The sequence below is a fragment of the Bos indicus x Bos taurus genome, chromosome 16 (genome assembly GCF_003369695.1).
Source record: "Bos indicus x Bos taurus breed Angus x Brahman F1 hybrid chromosome 16, Bos_hybrid_MaternalHap_v2.0, whole genome shotgun sequence".
Taxonomy (NCBI): Eukaryota; Metazoa; Chordata; class Mammalia; order Artiodactyla; family Bovidae; genus Bos; species Bos indicus x Bos taurus.
In genome coordinates, this window is record NC_040091.1 from 21799349 (window position 1) to 21817988 (window position 18640).

An 18640-nucleotide genomic window follows, 5' to 3' on the forward strand; every position below is an offset into this window, starting at 1 on the left:
TCTAAAAGATACTTAGAGTTGTAGGAAGTACCCATGCTGCTGCTGCTGCTAAGTCACTTCAGTCGTGTCCGACTCTGTGCGACCCCATAGATGGCAGCCCACCAGGCTCCCCCGTCTCTGGGATTCTCCAGGCAAGAACACTGGAGTGGGTTGCCATTTCCCTCTCCAATGCATGAAAGTGAAAAGTGAAAGTGAAGTCGCTCAGTCGTGCCCGACTCTTAGCGACCCCATGGACTGCGGCCCACCAGGCTCCTCTGTCCATGGGATTTTCCAGGCAAGAGTACTGGAGTAGGGTGCCATCGCCTTCTCCGAGGAAGTACCCATAGAGGTTCCTTAATTCAACTTCTCATGTCTTGGTTAAAGGAAAAGGGACACTTCCCTTACCTGGATATTTTCTTTGCTTGTCCACTCTGGTGGTAAGACGTGAACTTCAGTAATGAGAAGTGGGAATTATATTTTGTATGAGCAGAAGATTAAGGAATAGGGTTTTCCAGCCTCCAACTGAGAAACACAATTTACTTATTTAGGATGGAATTTTATTTGCACATCAAGATCTATCCAGCCAGGATTAGAGCCATGTGAGAAAGAAAAAAAAAAAAAAACCAAAACCCAACCATCACAACACTGGCAAAAAAACACATTTTCACAGGTTAGCAATAAAGCAAAACATTTTTCATTTTTGCCTCAAATTTTTGGCACAGCCAAGGGACAATTTTCTCAAACAGAATGGAAGAGCGCAGAGGAGAATGGCAGTATGTAAGTGGACTGTTCATAAACACTGGAAAAGGATGAACATTCTAGATGCTGGTCCGAGGTGTGATTTTTTTTTGAGAAGTCTCTAGCAGGGTGTTTTGCTTGCTTTCCGTGTCTGTTTCTTTCTTTCCTTTTTACAGAAATGCATATTTTCCTATCCATTAAGATTTATAGTTTTCTGCCAACTACTTCACTGGAATAAGTTTTCCCTTTAACAATGCACATACTAGACTGTAATGTACCCATAAAAATTTCTTCTCAGATAGTGCTTACAAAATGCATTTCTTTAGGACTCAAGACAAATAGAAGTACAGTATGTGCCATTTAGAACCAAGTATGGCTCTCACTTATTAGGAGAATGTGTTGGAACCACAATTGTTTTATCAGAAGATCAAATTCAAGAAATGAAACATCTCCAGGTTGGGACAAATACATAAACTAACAGTTTTTGAGAAAAATTAGGACTGTCACTGAATCCTCTGGCTCATTGGATCTTCTGTATGGCTTACCCATTAGCTGGACTGCAAGAAATGCATCTCCATTTTCCCATCACTGCCAGACCCATGAACTTGGTGGCACTGACCATAGCACTCTAAAAAAATCAAGGTTTAAAAAAGAGATTTAAAAACAGAGAAAATTTTTTAATCATGCTTTCATAACTTTTGGTGAACAGTTGGTTTAAATTTCCAAATAACTCTTTTCAAAAGGATAGTATCAAAACACATGCAAAAAATAAAAGACTAAATAAAGCACAATAAATTATTTCACTGCTAAGGTATTAGATTTCAAAGAGAGAAGAGAGTACACATAAGGATATTAGAGTGGACGCTATTGGATCTTTGGGAATTGCTGTCAGATATTGATGAAAACAGAAAGACTGTAGGAGATCAGATAAAAGAGAGAAATGATTACATTTGGAAGAACAATGTGGACTACGTGGCCAACAGAGATTTCAAATGTAAGCTAATAGCAGCCCACGAAAGAACAAAGTTGGAGCCAGTCCCACATCTTTAACCACATTTACAATCATTCAGCATCTGTAAAAATTTTTACATAGCATTTTTGCTCATTTCGAAATTTGCAAAATACATATTTAATAGGTTTAGCATGTCAGTCAGTCATTTCGTCCACGGGCAGTGAAAAGGATTTGTGTTTTTTAAAAAATGAGCTGGGTTTTGATGCCTCTGCCCTTTCAGCTCTGCCCCAGCCAGCTGTAATCACAGCTGATTCACAGCCCAGAGATGCTGTAAACAATGTGTTCTGTACATTTCAGCATCCACGCTGCTGAGAAAAGCCATCATCTTATACTTTCATCTTCTTTCTCCCAAATTTCACATCCCAGCAACCTGGAACAGAGAGGCCATTTTCAAATTGCTTATTGTCCTCCTTACCTTACCAAATATCACCAAAGAGAAAAAATAAAAAAATAAAAGATACATATTTTCACAAAACATATTTTCCTATCTGATAGGAATATTAACTGCTACATTTGAAATGATCAGAGATGACTCAAACTGAAACATAATTTGAAAAAATAATAATTGAAAAGCCAGCTGGGACAGTAACTGGGAAATTGAGCTAGGTCTGCCAGTTCTGCAAGAGCAGGGTTGTCAAATACACCTGGACTGAAAGTCCCTTTTGTGATGATTTCATTATATTAAGACAACCTGAAGTAGTCACAGCATGAATGGCTGTCTGTTTCATTTCAATTATATAGATGTTATTTTACTACAAGACTCAAGCTTTTCAAAGTGTCCCTGAAACTTTTCAAAGGATAGAAATGGATTCCATCCTTTCTTCCCATCTCTGGTCATCTTTATTTACACTTAGTCAACAATTGAAAAGAAAAAAAAACAGTCGATATCAAAGACATGCTAGAAAGGCATCCTGAATTAATTAGTAGCATAGATGCTATTCTTCCTATTGCTTAGGATCTATTACAACAGATATTTGCTTCCAGATGGGGCATCAATACTTCAATTATGGGGTATGAGAACCTCAATTAATAAGTGACTGGATTAGAGACCTTTCCTATCTTTGTGGGCAACAGAAAAGAAATACAAACAGAAATTTGTAGGTGAAAATCTCTCAACACTACCCAAATTTTGTTATCACTTATAAACCCTAAACTAATTTGATATCAAAACTTCCTTTGGTGTTGCATAAACAGAGATTTGGAAAGCTGCTCCACTCAGTTCATTTCATCTGCCATCTGTAACAACTTCATACTGACTCCAGATTTATGTGATTCTATACCCAGAAGTTCATAACAGAATATTATGACTTGCAGCTGAATTACAAAAAGAATTATGCAGATACAGTATAACACAGAGCATTTCTTTCATGGAGATCGTTTAGGAAGGGGACTTATTTTCATAATCTGCTTTCCAATTTTACTGGAAGAAGAAGACATAGCTCAGGGTAGTACAAAATTATTAGAGAACTTACATCTGTTGGTACTTTTCAGTAGTATCTTTAAGATAGATTTTTGAATTTGTTTCAATCTTGATTAGAGTTGACACAATGAACAAAAAAAGATATTTCTACACAATGGCAAATCCTAACTGAAAATAATATTGTTTCAGTTTGGGGGGGAATATTCTTCAAGGAAATCGTTTCACTTTGTATTTTGAAAGAAAAGAAAAAGTACTGATTGGAATTAGTGTCTTCCTTGTAAGAAGTTACATTTTCATCTGAGATGATTTAGGTGGCATGGTGGTAAAGATATGACAAAATAACCATTTGGTGAAAATGTCTTGCAATTCTATAATGAATCAATGCACGGCTTTTTGGGTGTTTTTCTTCCCAGGGTCTCTCATCACATTCTAGTTTCTAGATTACAATCTAGTATTGTGGTAGTAAAGTGCTCTGGAGTGAGACATCTTGGGCCTGAGATCTCAACCAACTCCTTATAACTGTATATTGAGCAAGTTACTCAACTTTCCTTATCTATAATATAGTGGCCTTATTTCTTCCATTGTAAAATTGTTGTGAAATTGAGACAATGTGTAAAAAATGGTTCATTCACTGCTAAGTATGTAGTAATTGCACTATATTTAATATTAAATTGGCAAAATTTTTAAACTAAAGAGTGATTATCTGCTGCTTAGCAATCTGGCTGAGGAAAACTACAAGCCTTGTAAACCGTTGAGGACTCCCACCACCAGGACAAGACCCTCAGCCTTTCAGAATGTGGTTACTGCTCATGACCCCAACCTACATCGAGTCAATATGTTATTACTATTTTATCAAGTAAGTTCAAACTTCTCTCCTCTTAAATCCACACCCCCCTCATTGGTCTAAGCGCTCCATGCCTTAATGGGCAGGACATCTTTCTCTCAATGTTTTATTTCATTTTCAATCTACTCTAATGACCACTCCTCAAGTCCAAGTGTATTATCCTGAAACTATTATTGTTGCAAATCAAATTCCCAAGAAAAACAGTATCAGTAGATTTCTTTTCACTTAATGTATTATCAGACAATACGAAACATAGATCTAACAAAACATATCTCCTCAATCTGTGAAGAAATGCCCTTAAGTTGAACCACAAATTTGGTTTCATATCACTAACTCTTCTAAGAAAAAGAAACAAAATAAGAACAGATTTCCCTTGCTGATTATATTTAAAGAACCTCCCTCATGAGATAGAGAGGTGTTCGATTCTTAAGAGGTTTTTCAGATGGGTATTGTTTAGTTGGCTTCTTATTATTAAATTGTCTGTTTTTATTCATTTTAAGGGGGTAACAGATGAAACTGTTCAGCTGTCAAAAGCTCATATATGAGTTATCTATTGCTGTATAAAAAACTACCTCAACACTTAATGACTTACAGGAATGACCATTTTATTTGCTTATTACTCTATGTGTTAGCCATTTGGGCTGGGCTCAACTGGAAGGCTATTCTGCTTCTGTTATCTTTGGTCACTTACGAAACTGCAGTCAACCAGTAATGAAACTGGAGTGTCATGGGCTAACTTGGCCTCACAGAAATCTCTCGAAATTATCAGTAACAGTTGACTGGGACACATGTCTCCAGCAGGAGAGCCTGAGCTGGTGGAGTACTAGGTTCCAGAGTACAAGTACAGAAGCTACAAGACTGCCTGAGAATTAGATTCACATGCCATCATTTCTACTTCATTCTGTCTAAGCCCAGAGACATGTATACTCAGAGAGGAATTATAGCATCCACACTGCCAATATTCTGCCATGCCCCATATACCTTTGTAAGAATCAATTAATCCATGCTTAATTTCTACTCATCTTCCTGATTCACCTAGATGACTTTTTTCCTTACTATGCACTATGTGCCAGGTGCTAGTGATACAGAAGGAGCTATATATGTGTGCGTGTGTGTGTATCCGTGTGTGTGTGTGTGTGTGTGTGTGTACAGCTCTTGCCCTAAATGATTTCGTCTCTGCCAGAGAGTAAAGTTTAGTGCATTTCCTGGATGTGAAGTGGCTCGGTGACCATGTGACGCAATTAGTTGGGTTCAGCTGAACTGCTGAACCTGACCAGGCACTGCAGAGATGTATGCCATTCATCACAAAATGGACTGGGGAAGAAAGTTTACATGTGCATTTACAAACTCAACCTCATTACTTCATGACAGTAAATGAATAGAAGCAAGCAAATCAAATACTCTTTTTTTTTTTTGCCAAGACTAAATTAATTACATTGTCATCACACTTGCATGACAAAACAGGTTTTGATCCCCACTGAAGCAGATTAGGGTGGTAGTTAAGAATTTGGTTATGCAAAAGAAAACAGAAAAAAAAAATATATATATATATATATATTCTTTTTTCATATGTAAGTGAAGTCTCCACATTCTCACCAAAAAATAGAAGCTATACTATAATCTATCTCATACAATTATATGTGGAACAGAGAAGAGAAAGCACAAAGTGTATAAAATTCTTCATTACATATATAACAGTATTATTATTTTATAACTTGTGAAGAACAAGGACTCTCATTTAGAACTGTTTGCTGAAAGATTCAGAATCTGAACTTACTTAAGTGTCAACGGTTTCTCTCCTTTACCCCTTACCTTTCAAGGATCTTGGAAAACCAAACAAAAATTAATAGAAGAAGGTTTAAATGTAGTATACTGGTTTGAACTGGGATCAACTGTCTTTTCCTGAAACAATTTTTTTTAATTGGATGGAACATAAAAAAAAAAAAAAAAAATGTGTGTGTGTGTATTTACTACTGATGGTAGCAAATGACTTCTGATTTTCCTTTTTTTCTGACAGAAAAAAATCTTTCCTTTCTTGTAGTACATTTTATTTTTCTAATCCCTTACTCCACAAGATATATTGAGTATGGAATAATAGAAAAAAAGAATACCCACTTGACATACTCTACATTCATTCCAGGGCCAAGAACTGCCAATTCAGAAACAAGGACTAAAATTCATGACATTAAGAAGGAAGGTCAGATTTCAGTGTTTTAAGTAAAGATATGCCAGGAACCTGATATTTAGGGCCAAATTCCAATTTTAAAAATTAGCTTTTATCTACCCAAAGTTGCGATGCTGTACCAATTAAGGAATAAAATATCCCTCTGCACTCTGGACACCACCAACCCAATGCTAGAAGATTCTTGCAGCTGACAATGCCTGACTCTAAAGTTGTGACTGTTGGACTTCAGTTGGTTATGTCATCACTTGAGCATTATTTAAATATGTTTCTCCTTTTAATTCAATTTCCTGTTTTGTTTTCTCAAAACCATAAATTGTCTCTTAAGAAAGTTTACAAAATGCATATTGTTTTCCCCTGAGACCTGTGCTATTCCTCAACTGGGTACTGCCTGCCTGCCAAAGGACTTTTTTTTTTTTAAGTTTTCCCTTTATTGGTTTTGCATAATGGTTGCAACAATTTTCAAGTAATGAAAAAAGAATGAAGAATGTATGTCCTTTCCAGCAGACAGCCACAATGTCAATGTTAAAACAAAGCAAAACAAAACAAAACTCCACCCTCCAAGTGGTCTTGGACACCCAGCCACCCTCTTCCCAGTTCCCTTATTTGGATTTTAAGATGTTTCTTATCATTTTTCCTCTTGTTCAAAATAAACTACTTATGCCCAAAGAAAATCTGCCATGTAGGACACTTATGGTAACGTTCTTGTGGTTTGGGTTGGACCCTAGATCCGCTACCAACTAGTGTAGAACCCTTGGGGGATGTGACCTAACTTCTCTGAACCTATACTGTGTCAATTGTAAACAAAGAATAATGGAGCTTACTTCACTGGATTGTTTTGAAGATTAAAGATGTGAATGTGAGCGTGCCCAGTACAGTGTAAATTGAAGCTGAATGTGAATCAGTTGTCTGTTTTACGGGTGAAATGACCATTTTCTGCCCTCAAGGCACATTGGGTAGATGGAGAAGGAGAAGGACATGGGGAGAGAGACTGTGATGAAAAGCAAGCCTACTGGAGAGACACACTGACCTGATGGGGAGGGACCAGATCCTGTCCTGCTGGATGCCAGAAACAGATAACAGATCTGCATAAAATGGGGTTTTAACCCAGTTTTGCATTCACAATAGCATGTAATTTGCACTAACGATTGCTACATTTTTTTTATAGCCCAAAACAAGTATTACCATACACAGGAACCTATAATGAAGTCCATAAGCCATAGCTTGTGACCAAATCTGGCTCACTATTATTGTAAATAAAGTTTTATTGGGATGGAGCCACACATCTTTATCTAAGTATTGTTTATGTGGCTTTTATGCTACAATGGAGAGTTAAGCCTTCACTGCAGAGACCTTTCATGGCCCACAAAGCCAAAAATAGTTACCATCTGGCCCTGGTCCTGTATAGAAATTTTACCAAACCCTGGCCTATGGAATTGAGTTACCTATTCACTTCTGCCTGAATAGTGAGAGAGCTCTTGGAGAACCTCTAATTCACATACCATGTGGTTTTTTGAAGATTATATTTTGATGTAGAAGCTTCATTTTCCCAAGGAAATTATTTACTCAATGCTTTTTTAAAGGAGAACCTAATTTTATTAAAAACAAACAAAAAACAAAGAGTACCTATGATGTGCTGAGACGTGTCGCTAGCAATAGTAGGCATCTTGATGCAGGAAGGGTACCATAATGCAGAGGATGAACTAACGGCCTTGGGGTGGACCCCTCCATGCTGACTATCAGTATAAAGCCAAAGCTAAGGTAAACACAAAAAGAAAAATGAATACCACTGAATTTATTTTATTTTCATTCCCAGCCTTCCTCTGGATCTGGTGCATGCATGTGTGCTGAGTTGCTTCAGGTGTGTCTGACTCTTTGTGACCCTATGGATTGTGGCCTTCCAGGCTCCTCTGTCCATGGGATTCTCCAGGCAAGAATACTGGAGTGGGTTGCCATGCCCTCCTCCAGGGGATCTTCCTAACACAAATGTTGCACCCATGTTTCTTACGTCTCCTGCATTGGCAGGTGGGTTCTTTAACACTAGCACCAACTGGGAAGCCCATCTACCTTGGGCTCACATGAAATATCACCACGTGGAGACACTGAACAAAAGACACAGGTTCGTGGAAACCTGACTTGTAGATCAGAGGCCCAGTTACAGTAGTCATGCCACACCAGGGCTGACATTTCTACCTTGGCAGAAATTGTGTACATGTGGCCAAGGTCACATTCTGGGTGCTAGAACACGATGTGCAACTGTGTTTGTCTGGCCTAAGGAGGAGCTAAAACAATCGATAATTGACTTGAGGTCATATCCTCTCTAAATGGCAGCTGCTTATACTGTACTTACTGTACAAGAAAGGCCAAGTTGGCATGGCTTTTTGACTCTCTCTGCAAAATCCATTTGGATCTATTTATTTTACTACTATCAACTTGGGGGACAAAGGAAAATTCAGCCCTAGGAATGTAGAAACCACTGTACTTAAAATGATATCCTTTACTTATTCATTTTAAGTAGAAGGCCACACAGACACAGAAAAGCAGCGGGCTCATGAATTGAGATTTAAGGTCCATTCTGGCTGAAGGGTCCTCCCTGATGCTCAATCCTATAGGCAGTACTCCTCAGTCTTGAATCATTTCCAAACCTTCCAGGCCCAGGAGAGTTTTGCATGTTGAAAGACTGCAGGATGGGACCCCGTAACATTCCCCAGAAAGTTCAGGCTGAAACTGCATTCAGGCCAAGTCTGTATGGTGCACTGCTCTGTAATTGTTGGGTTTCTTCCAGAAGGCTCTCAACACATGGGACTCCAGTGAAGTTCAGCATGTGGAAAGGGCTGGAGCCTGAAGCCTGTGTGTTTGTAATGGAAACAGAGCAGTGACCCTGTGATCCAGGTCTGTATCTGTGCCGCCATAAATTGTGTTTCTCTAAACAGAGCAGCAGAAATGCCCATAATGGCTGGGGGCAGGGAGAGTCTGTAAAAGGCTCCCTCAGGTAGGGAGGTGGCAGAGCCTCCTAATAAGAAAACAATGAGTTTAAGAAGGTCTTAACAGTTTGCAAAAGTACCTTCATATTTAAGATTCTCAAAACAAGCCTCTGATGTGGGTAAGGCAAGCATTGTTTTCCTCCCTTTATACATGAAGCATCTGAAACAGAAAAGTCAAAGGTCTTTCTCAAGGTTCATAGAGAGCCAGTCAGAATCAGAGCTAATGTCCTTTGATACCTAGTTCAGTATTCTTTCTAATGAATTTTCCTCTGATTTTTGTTTCCATGTGACTGTCTAACGCTATCATAGGTATTCAAACACAATACCTGTCCATGAAATAAATCTTATGCAAACACTCTCAAAGACTTGACCAACCTGAGGCAAGAGTGAAGGACAAGAAACATTTGCCAATCGTAATGATTATATTAATAAATGCCTTGAGAACATAAAGCTTCTCTTATGAAATATAATCTAGTATAACTAGAAGTTTGGAATGGTCCCTTCAATCTTGAATGGGCATGGTTTCATCGTCATTGATGATTAGGAAACAGAGCCGAGTCAGGCACCACCAGCCAGTAATTCTGTAATAGATATCAGCCAAGGTTCAGATAACTGAGTTACTTTAAAGCAGGGGTCTCCAACTTCCAAAATCCAATGCCTGATGATCCGAGGTGGAACTGATGTAATAATAATAAAAATAATGTGCACAATAAATGTAATGCACTTGAATGATCCCAAATCCCTCCCTCCACCCAGTCCACGGAAAAACTGTCTTCTACAAAAATCAGTCCCTGGTACCAGAAAGACTGGGGATTGCTGCCCTAGAGGACACACAGATGTCCATGAAGACAGCAATGAGAAGAAAACGGTTAAGACCAAAAGTGAGGCCCATGGGAAAGCCCACTCCATCAGAGGAACAGACATGGCTTTCTTCTAGTACACATACCCACTGAGTCCTACCATGATTAAGTGAAAAAGCCCTTGAGCTTGCTCCCCATGACTTAGTGCATCAAACATGCAGTGCTTTCTGATACTCTATCACTATCTGATACTCCTCAAGGTGCTCAGGTAGCCTGGACTCCAATGTTCTCCTTTGTGTTTGTCCCACCTGACTCCACATTCTCTCTATCCCATCAATAATCCAAAGATATGGAAGAGGAAATCAGAGGGATGCAGAGCTGTATGGAATATACGGTACTGAAAAACAAAGTCTAGCCAAATCACAAGTCAAAAAGATACGGTAGCAATTAGGTATCAAGGAAATTCATGCTGAAATAAGGGAATTCAGCAGCCAGACCCTGAATTTAGGTTAGGTGGGTCTTTTCTACCAATCTGTGCATTCTCTCCACAGATACTTGCATAATCACAGTGCTCCATGTATCTCCCTTAGAGAGTGAGAATATGAACATTTTTATTTCTTTTCTTTTTGCACTTTTTAATATGAATAAAGCTGGAACTCACATAGCACTAATTAAAAATAAATGTAGACTTTTTCAGTCTCCCAACATAGAAGAATACCAAACATTGGTTTGACAGAAGTAAAATAAAACAGAAGTTATACGACATTAGCCAGAAACTTCTTTTTCAAAAACAAAAATTATGTGTTTTTGGAAATGAGGACTAAGTGGCATAGCTTGTTTTGTAACTTCAGCACTTGTGATTGGTTTGTTCATATTTTCTTTTTCTTGCTGGTTCAGTCTTAGAAGACTGTATCTTTCTAACCATTTGCCCATTTCTTCTAAGTTGTTCATTTTATTGTAGCCATCTCTTATGATCCTTTGTACTTCTTTGGTGTCAACTTCTCTTTTTTCATTTCTAATTTTATTGATTTGAGTCCTCTTCCTTCTTTTCTTGGTGAGTTTGGCTAAAGGTTTAACAATTTTGTTTGTCTTCTCAAAGAACTAGCTTTCAGTTTTATTGATCTTTGTTAATGTTTTCTTCATGTCTATTTCATTTATTTCTGCTCTTACTTTTGTGATTTCTTTCCTTATACTAACTTTGGGTTTTATTTGTTCCTTTCTCTAGTTCCTTTAGGTATAAAGTTAAGTTGGTTATTTGAGATTTTTCTTATTTCCTAAGGTAATGCTGCTGCTGCTGCTGCTGAGTCGCTTCAGTCTTAACTTCCGTCTTAGAACTGTTTTCATTGCACCCCTTAGGTCTTAGATTGTCATCTCTTCATTGTCATTTGTCTCTAGGTAATTTTTTATTTCCTCTTGGATTTCTTCAGTGAGCCACTGGTTGTTTAGTTAGCTTGTTTTTTTAATGATGCAATCATTCATTCAAAGTATCATCCTTCTATGTAGGAAGACAGATGGATGGCCAACAGGCACGTGAAAAGATGCTCAACATCACTAATTTTTAGAGAAAAGGAAATCAAAAATACAATATGGTGTCACTTCACTCCAGTCAGAGTAGCCGTCATCAAAAAAGTCTACAAATAATAAATGCTGGAGAGGATGTGGAGAAAAGGAACCCCTCCTACATTGTTAAAAATATAAATTGGTACAGTCACTATGCAGAACAGTATGGAAGTTCCTCATAAAAACTAAAAATACAGTTACCATATGATCTAGCAATCCCACTTCTGGATATATATCTGGAAAAGATGAAGACTCTAATTCAAAATGATACACACACCCCAGTGTCCATAGCAGCACTATTTACAATATCCAAGACATGGAAGCAATGTACGTGTCCATTGACAGATGAATGAATAAAGAAGATACAATATATATACACAATGGAATATTATTCATCCATGAAAACGAATGAAATAAGATAATTTGCAACAACATGGATGGACCTGAGGTTAACATACTAAGTGAGGTAAGTCAGGCAGAGAAAGACAAAGATCATGATATCACTTATACATGGAATCTAAAAAAAGAGATACAAATGAACTTATTTATAAAACAAAACAGATTCACAGACATAGGAAACAACCTTATGGTTACCTAAGGGAAATTAGGAAAGGAAAGGAAAGTGAAGTCGCTCAGTTGTCTCTGACTCTTTGCGACCCCATGGACTGTAGCCTACCAGGTTCCTCTGTCCATGGGATTTTCCAGGCAATAGCACTGGAGTGGATTGCCATTTCCTTCTCCAGGGGATCTTCCCGACCCAGAGATTGAACCCAGGTCTCCCGCATTGTAGACAGACGCTTTACTGTCTAAGCCACCAGGGAAGTCCTGAAGGAAAATTAGGGGGAGAGATAAATAAAGGGAAATTAGGGGGAGGGATAAATCAGGAGTTTGACATTAACAGATACACAGAACTATATATACGATAGACAAGGATCTACAGTACAGCACAGGGAACTATATTCAAAATCTTGTAATAGCATATAATGGAAAAGAAACTGAAAAATAAGTGATGTATATCACTGTGATGTGTATCTGAAACTAACACAACAGTGTAAATCAACTACAGTTCAGTACGAATAAGTTTTTGACCAGAGCCATGGTTCATCCAACCCAGTAAATTAGCATGACGGCCTTATGATGAATCTGGTGGTTGCCCACTATGTTGCCACTTTTCAACTTCGTGTTCTTTACATAAGTTAGAGGCCTCAAGACCCCTGGTGCTCTGTACAACTGTTTAGGGTGTGCCCTGCATAAGAGAGCCTGTCCGGCAGGCTTAGATCTCACTCTTGCACTCAAGGAATTCACCTGGCATCCATTTCTAAGGGCGGAAATTTTTTAAAAAATTAGATCAAAGGTACTGGGTGAGCTAGCTTGGAGCTTGGCCATCAGTAATCTCAGCTTTGATTAAAAATAAAATCAGGAAAGTTTATAAAACATGTCAAGAATCATATCACCAAAAGTCTCCCTTTGAGAATAGGGTAATAAGTGACAGTGTAAGAGAATCAGAGGGAAAGAGGCTTTATTCAATGATTTAGCATGAAGAATTTAGGAGCATTACCATTTATCATCAAAAGTGGCATTAAATTACTATCACCTGCTGTGCAAGAACAGTAGCTTTAGTTTGTGATAGCACTGAAAGTTATTACTGAATCAATATCTGTACACTTCCTCCTTCCCAACTTCTCCCTCCTTCTCTTTCCTAGCATTTCTGTCTGTCTGCTTACATTGTCCATTTTTTATTGCATGCTGTCTAATGTATCTATTAGTGCTCTTAACCTATTAATCATCTTTATTTTAAATTCTCCATTTGATAATTCCTGCATCCTGTCATGTCTGGTTTTTATGCTTGCTCTGCTTCTCAAACTGTGTTTTCAGCCTTTTGATATGCCTTGCAATTTTTTCTTGATATTCAGATATCATGTAAAAGACAAAAGGGACTACTATAAATAGGCCTTAGTAACATGGTGGTGAGATGGGAATGGAAGTATTCTATAGGTCTTGATTAGGTCTCAGACTTTTAGTGAGCTGTGCCTTTAGGCTATGAACTTCACAAGTTTCTTGCATTTTTTTCTTTCCTCCCTTACTTGAGGCAGGATGGGTAGAGCTGGATAGAGTTGTGTTAGTTCCCTGCCCCCAGGTCATTTCAGTTCAGTCACTCAGTCCTGTTTGACTCTTTGTGACCCCATGGACTGCAGCACACCAGGCTTCCCTATCTATCACCAACTCCCTGAGCCTACTCAAACTCATGTCCACCATGTCAGTGATGCCATCCAACCATCTCATCCTCTATTGTCCCCTTCTCCTCCTGCCTTCAATCTTTCCCAGCATCAGGGTCTTTTCCAATGAGTCAGCTCTTAGCTCAGGTGGCCAGAGTACAGGAGTTTCAGCTTCAACATTAGTCCTTCCAATGAATAGTCAGGACTGATCTCCTTTAGGATGGACTGGTTGGATCTGCTTGCAGTCCAAGGGACTCTCAAGAGTCTTCTCCAACACCACAATTCAAAAGCATCAATTCTTCGGCACTCAGCTTTCTTCATAGTCCAACTCTCACATCCACACATGACTACTGGAAAAAGCATACCTTTGACTAGATGGACCTTTGTTGGCAAAGCAATGTCTCTGCTTTTTAATATGCTGTCTAGGTCAGTTAAGTTCTGATAATAATGCCCCAGGAGGGTAGGCTCTAGTTAACTGGTTTCCCCTGATGGTGGAAGAACTGAGTCCTCTGGTGTATTTCAAAATGGTTCGTCTTCCAGCCCCTCCTGCAGGAAGTTCTAGGAGATTTTTGCCTAGTATTTACTGTGGGAATCTGGTGGAGCTCCTGGAGGTAAATGTCACAGTGTTGTGGGAGCCCTCCTGTGACTGGATCCCCTAGAGTTGTTAATTCAGAATTTTCCAGTGAGCCTCCAGTAATCCATCAATTGCATTTAGGTTTTTAACTTCTGCAGTGGTTTCTACGTTGAGTTTTCATTCTGGGAAACCTAGACTCCATGCATAGACTTGACTGTCTCTCCAAGTAGTCTGCCTTGTGTCTACCCTTCTCTTGTGAATACAAGAAGAGCTGTTGTTTTGTCACTGTCTTCAGCTTTTTCCTTTAGGACAAAGTAGCAACTCCCAAGCATCTAATGCGAAAAACCAGAAACTGGAAGTCTCTGTCCACTTTCTAAAAGGAAAGGATTCTGGACTTCTATGTCACCTTTCACGCTCTTTGTCATACTGAAATCTGGATAGCAGGCTATTTCTCCAGATAATCAACGAGAGGCAGTTCACTTCAGTCACTTAGTCATGTCCAACTCTTTGTAACTCCATGAACTGCAGCACGCCAGGCCTCCCTGTCTATCACCAACTCCCGGAGTTTACCCAAACTCATGTCCATTGAGTTGGTGATGCCATCCAACCATCTCATCCTCTGTCATCCACTTCTCCTCCTGCCCTCAATCTTTCCCAGCATCAGGGTCTTTTCCAGTAAGTCAGCTCTTCACATCAGGTGGCCAAAGTATTGGAGTTTCAGCTTCAGCTGAATATTCAGTAAATATTCAGGACTGCATTTCCTTTAGAATGGACTTGTTGGATCTCCTTGCAGGGGGGCTCTCAAGAGTCTTCTCCAATACCACAATTCAAAAGCATCAATTCTTCGGGACTCAGCTTTCTCTATAATCCAACTCTCATATCCATACATGACTACTGGAAAAACCATAGCCTTAACTAGACGGAGGCAGAGTAGAAATTTTACTCCCCAACACCTCGGCTCAGAGAAGCAGAGAAAGGAAAATTGTGAGATAGTGAGTGGCATGGATTATTTCAATGAGAACAACTGGGGTATATATTTTTAGCTACCGCTCTGCAATATGGAATTCTGGGGGGAAGGGGAAGCTATTCAGTAATATTTTCAGGAAGCATTCCTTGTGTCATTTAAAGTAAAACCCCTATCCTCACATTCTTTCAGAAAAACTGTAGGAAAAAGTCAACATTATTTCTCAAGGCTTCTTCTTTTTTTTTTTTTTGCACATTGTACAGGTTTATTTTTCCAAGACCACAGAGACATACAAAAGTAGTGCTTTCCCTGGCGGACCAGTTTCCAACTGTCCCCTCTATGAAATGATCTATGCAAAGAGGAAATCAAGTGGGGACCCAGTGATATTTATTAGTTATTCCTCTTTTGAATTTAGGATGGTGCTAGTGAGAAAGAACTTGCCTGCCAATGCAGGAGACTTAAGAGACGTGGGTTCAATCCTGGGTCAGGAAGATCCCCTGGAGGAGGGCATGGCAGTCCACTCCAGTGTTCTTGCCTGGAGAATCCCATAGACAGAGAAGCCAGGTGGGTACAGCCCATAGAGTCGCAAAGAATTAGACGCAACTTAGCATGCATGCATGCAAATAGACATTCCTCTATTGGGTCCTAATCATTGTAACATTTGCAGATTAAGAAGCTTGGAAATATAAAAATTCCAAATATAAAAATAATGCACAAATTACATTATTTGAGGTAATAATTTAAAGCTCTTGAAATACTATTTTGTTGAATTCGATGAGTTACATTAATTTTAAAGTTTAACATTAAAAAAGTAAGAACTGACATCTAGTAGAGAAGAGCTTCCTAAGCATCAAGCAAAAATCATAAAGGAAAACAATGTATTTGAGGAAAAAAGTATTTAGTGTATTCTCTCTACACTAAAAACACTAGATATAACATACTAGGGGAGTAATATTTATAAAATATATGGTAGACAAAAGGTTACTATCCTTAATTATAAAAAATAATACTTCTTTTACATCAACAGGAAAAAGAGGAGTTCTTAATTGAAAAAATACCCAAAGGACACAAAGAGGTAACTTACAAAGGAAAATAAACAAATGAGTCTATGTTCAACTTTACCAGCGTCACACAATGAGCTCCATTTTCAGCTATCAAATTGGCAAAGGTTTAAAACCAAAATGAATTCCCTGTGATGGTAAGATTATGGGAAAGCATGTGCTCTTACAGACTGCCAGTTCAACAGGACTTCTGTGTAGCAGATACAAAAGTGAATAAGAAAGTCAGATTCAGCCCCTAAGGAACTCTAGGTCTATGGGGCAAACACTGTAAACAGAGATAGGCATTAAATAGTCAAAGCATTTAAGACTTTAAGTGTAGCTTCAGAGTAGATACACATATATTATCCCACTGCTCCCCTAACCCTGTGGTTTGGGCACAGACTAGCAAGGCTGGAATCCAATCATTTAGGGGTGCATGTGATGTATAAGGTATAGCTCAGTGTAAGGAAGCAATGTTATACAGCAGAGCATCTCTCTATGACATCCCCAGAGGCAGGGAGGGGGCAAGGCCAGAGAATGGAACACTTTTCCCGCTAATCAACATTAAAAATGAACAAAGAAACAAACAAGCATAAAACTATTTCCTCTTCTTAGAAGAAAAGGAAACTGTAAATATTTATAATTTAATATAAAGGTTGACCTGACACATTGAATGTTTTAATTCTGGCATCCCAAGCCAATTCTTACCCTTAAAAATGGCTTTCCTCCCACCCCTGTTATTAGCAATTCCCTCGTCTTGTGCATAAGGGAATTTTCCTGTGAGGGGCTCCAAGCACTTTCAGAAATGCTTGAATAGCAATTAAATGGTTTCCAGGCCTTGAGGGTCTTTATTTCTAACTCAGTTCAATAGTATATCCTGGGATGTTTATTGCATTCTGGAAAGTAACTCTGTCAAAGGCAAAGGGATAGAAGATCCCTGTCCTGTGTTCCATCTTCTTCAGAAATGGTATCATGAAGGAGCTGTCAGCTCTGGGAACTGTCAAACTTGATTTCTGCCATCTGCAAAACTGAGGTGGGAAGATTTTTACAATCATTCTTTCTGATCAGTAAGGAAGTTCTGTAAGAACTTAAAATTATTATAGCCCTTCTGTTTTCTCTTCAGCTCTGAATACAAAGTACATAAGTGTCTAGAAATTAAAGTAGAATCTTTAGGGTTTCTTCCTTCAAGGTACTTACCAGGAGTTGGGTAAAACCGTAAATAGTCAACAAGGATGGGTGTATTAGCAGATATAGTCTTCTAGAAGGAAAACAAAAATGACAATATGTGTAAATATCTTTAAACTGCCTACGTATTGACCCACAAGCCCTAATCCTGGAATTTATCCTAAGATGACAATTAAAGAGATGCTCAGAGTTTCATGTGCAAACATGATCCTCTCAGTATCGTTTAAGATAGTAGTATGTAAACAAAAATACAACAGCCTGCAAACTATTTAATAAAAGATTACTATGAAATAATGTTTTTCTTTTCTAAGACTTCTCTGATACAGAAAAATGTTCAAAGGGTATTTTAAATCAAAATTAGTTTGTAAAACAGTATGTTTACTAGATCCAAGTATTTTTACAATGTGAATAAAAATGAAAATAACCAAAACTATATGAATTAAAGTGTTAATAACAATTCTCCCTGAGTGCTAAAAATATGGATGTTCTGGCTTATATTTTGAAATTTTATATATTTTATAAATGTCTATAAACAGGAATAATTGGGAAAAACATAATTATTTCAAGCATTACTTTTCTGGATTTATATACACCATTTTATTTCTCAAAATAGTGAAACATACAAATGATTAGGATTTTCCTTTTTATGATCATGAGTTATCAGGAAATAATTGTAAAACTTAACTCTTTCAAAAAAAAAAAAATGCCTTTACTTCTTAGTAGAAAATTGCAACCTGACTTTAACAGATTCTGTTATTTTCATTTAGGGAAGATAAAAGACTAAAATTACACCCCAGACTATATGAAAAGACCCACATTTTAGTGTTTAAGTAAGTTACTCCCATGTGTGGTTTTGTGATGCCCCAACCTGTTATTTCCAATGAATATTTCTGATATTATTTCATATTTCTCAAAGAATTATCAAAATCTGTGAACCATCTTTTACCTCACCCACTCTTTAATCTTTCTTATGTAACCTGATGAAAGTTCTCCTTGCTGCCTCTTTTTAAAATTGAATGGTTATCTTGGGCAATTTTTAAAACATTTAAACTACACTTTAAAATTTAAGTTATTTTTAATTGCAAAAGCAGTTTCTGATCAGTGTGGGAAAGTTAGAAAATACAGGTAAACCAAAAGGGGAA

General features: G+C 38.1%; 1 long non-coding RNA gene across 1 annotated transcript; it reads right to left on the reverse strand.

Annotated features, from left to right (window-relative positions):
• Positions 1-650: 650 nt before the first annotated feature.
• On the reverse strand, positions 651-17583 carry LOC113907071. Its single transcript, XR_003515077.1, has 2 exons — positions 17511-17583; positions 651-1345 (listed from the first exon to the last, which is right to left on the reverse strand). It is a non-coding gene; the product is annotated as an uncharacterized LOC113907071 (long non-coding RNA).
• Between the last annotated feature and the right edge of the window lie 1057 nt (positions 17584-18640).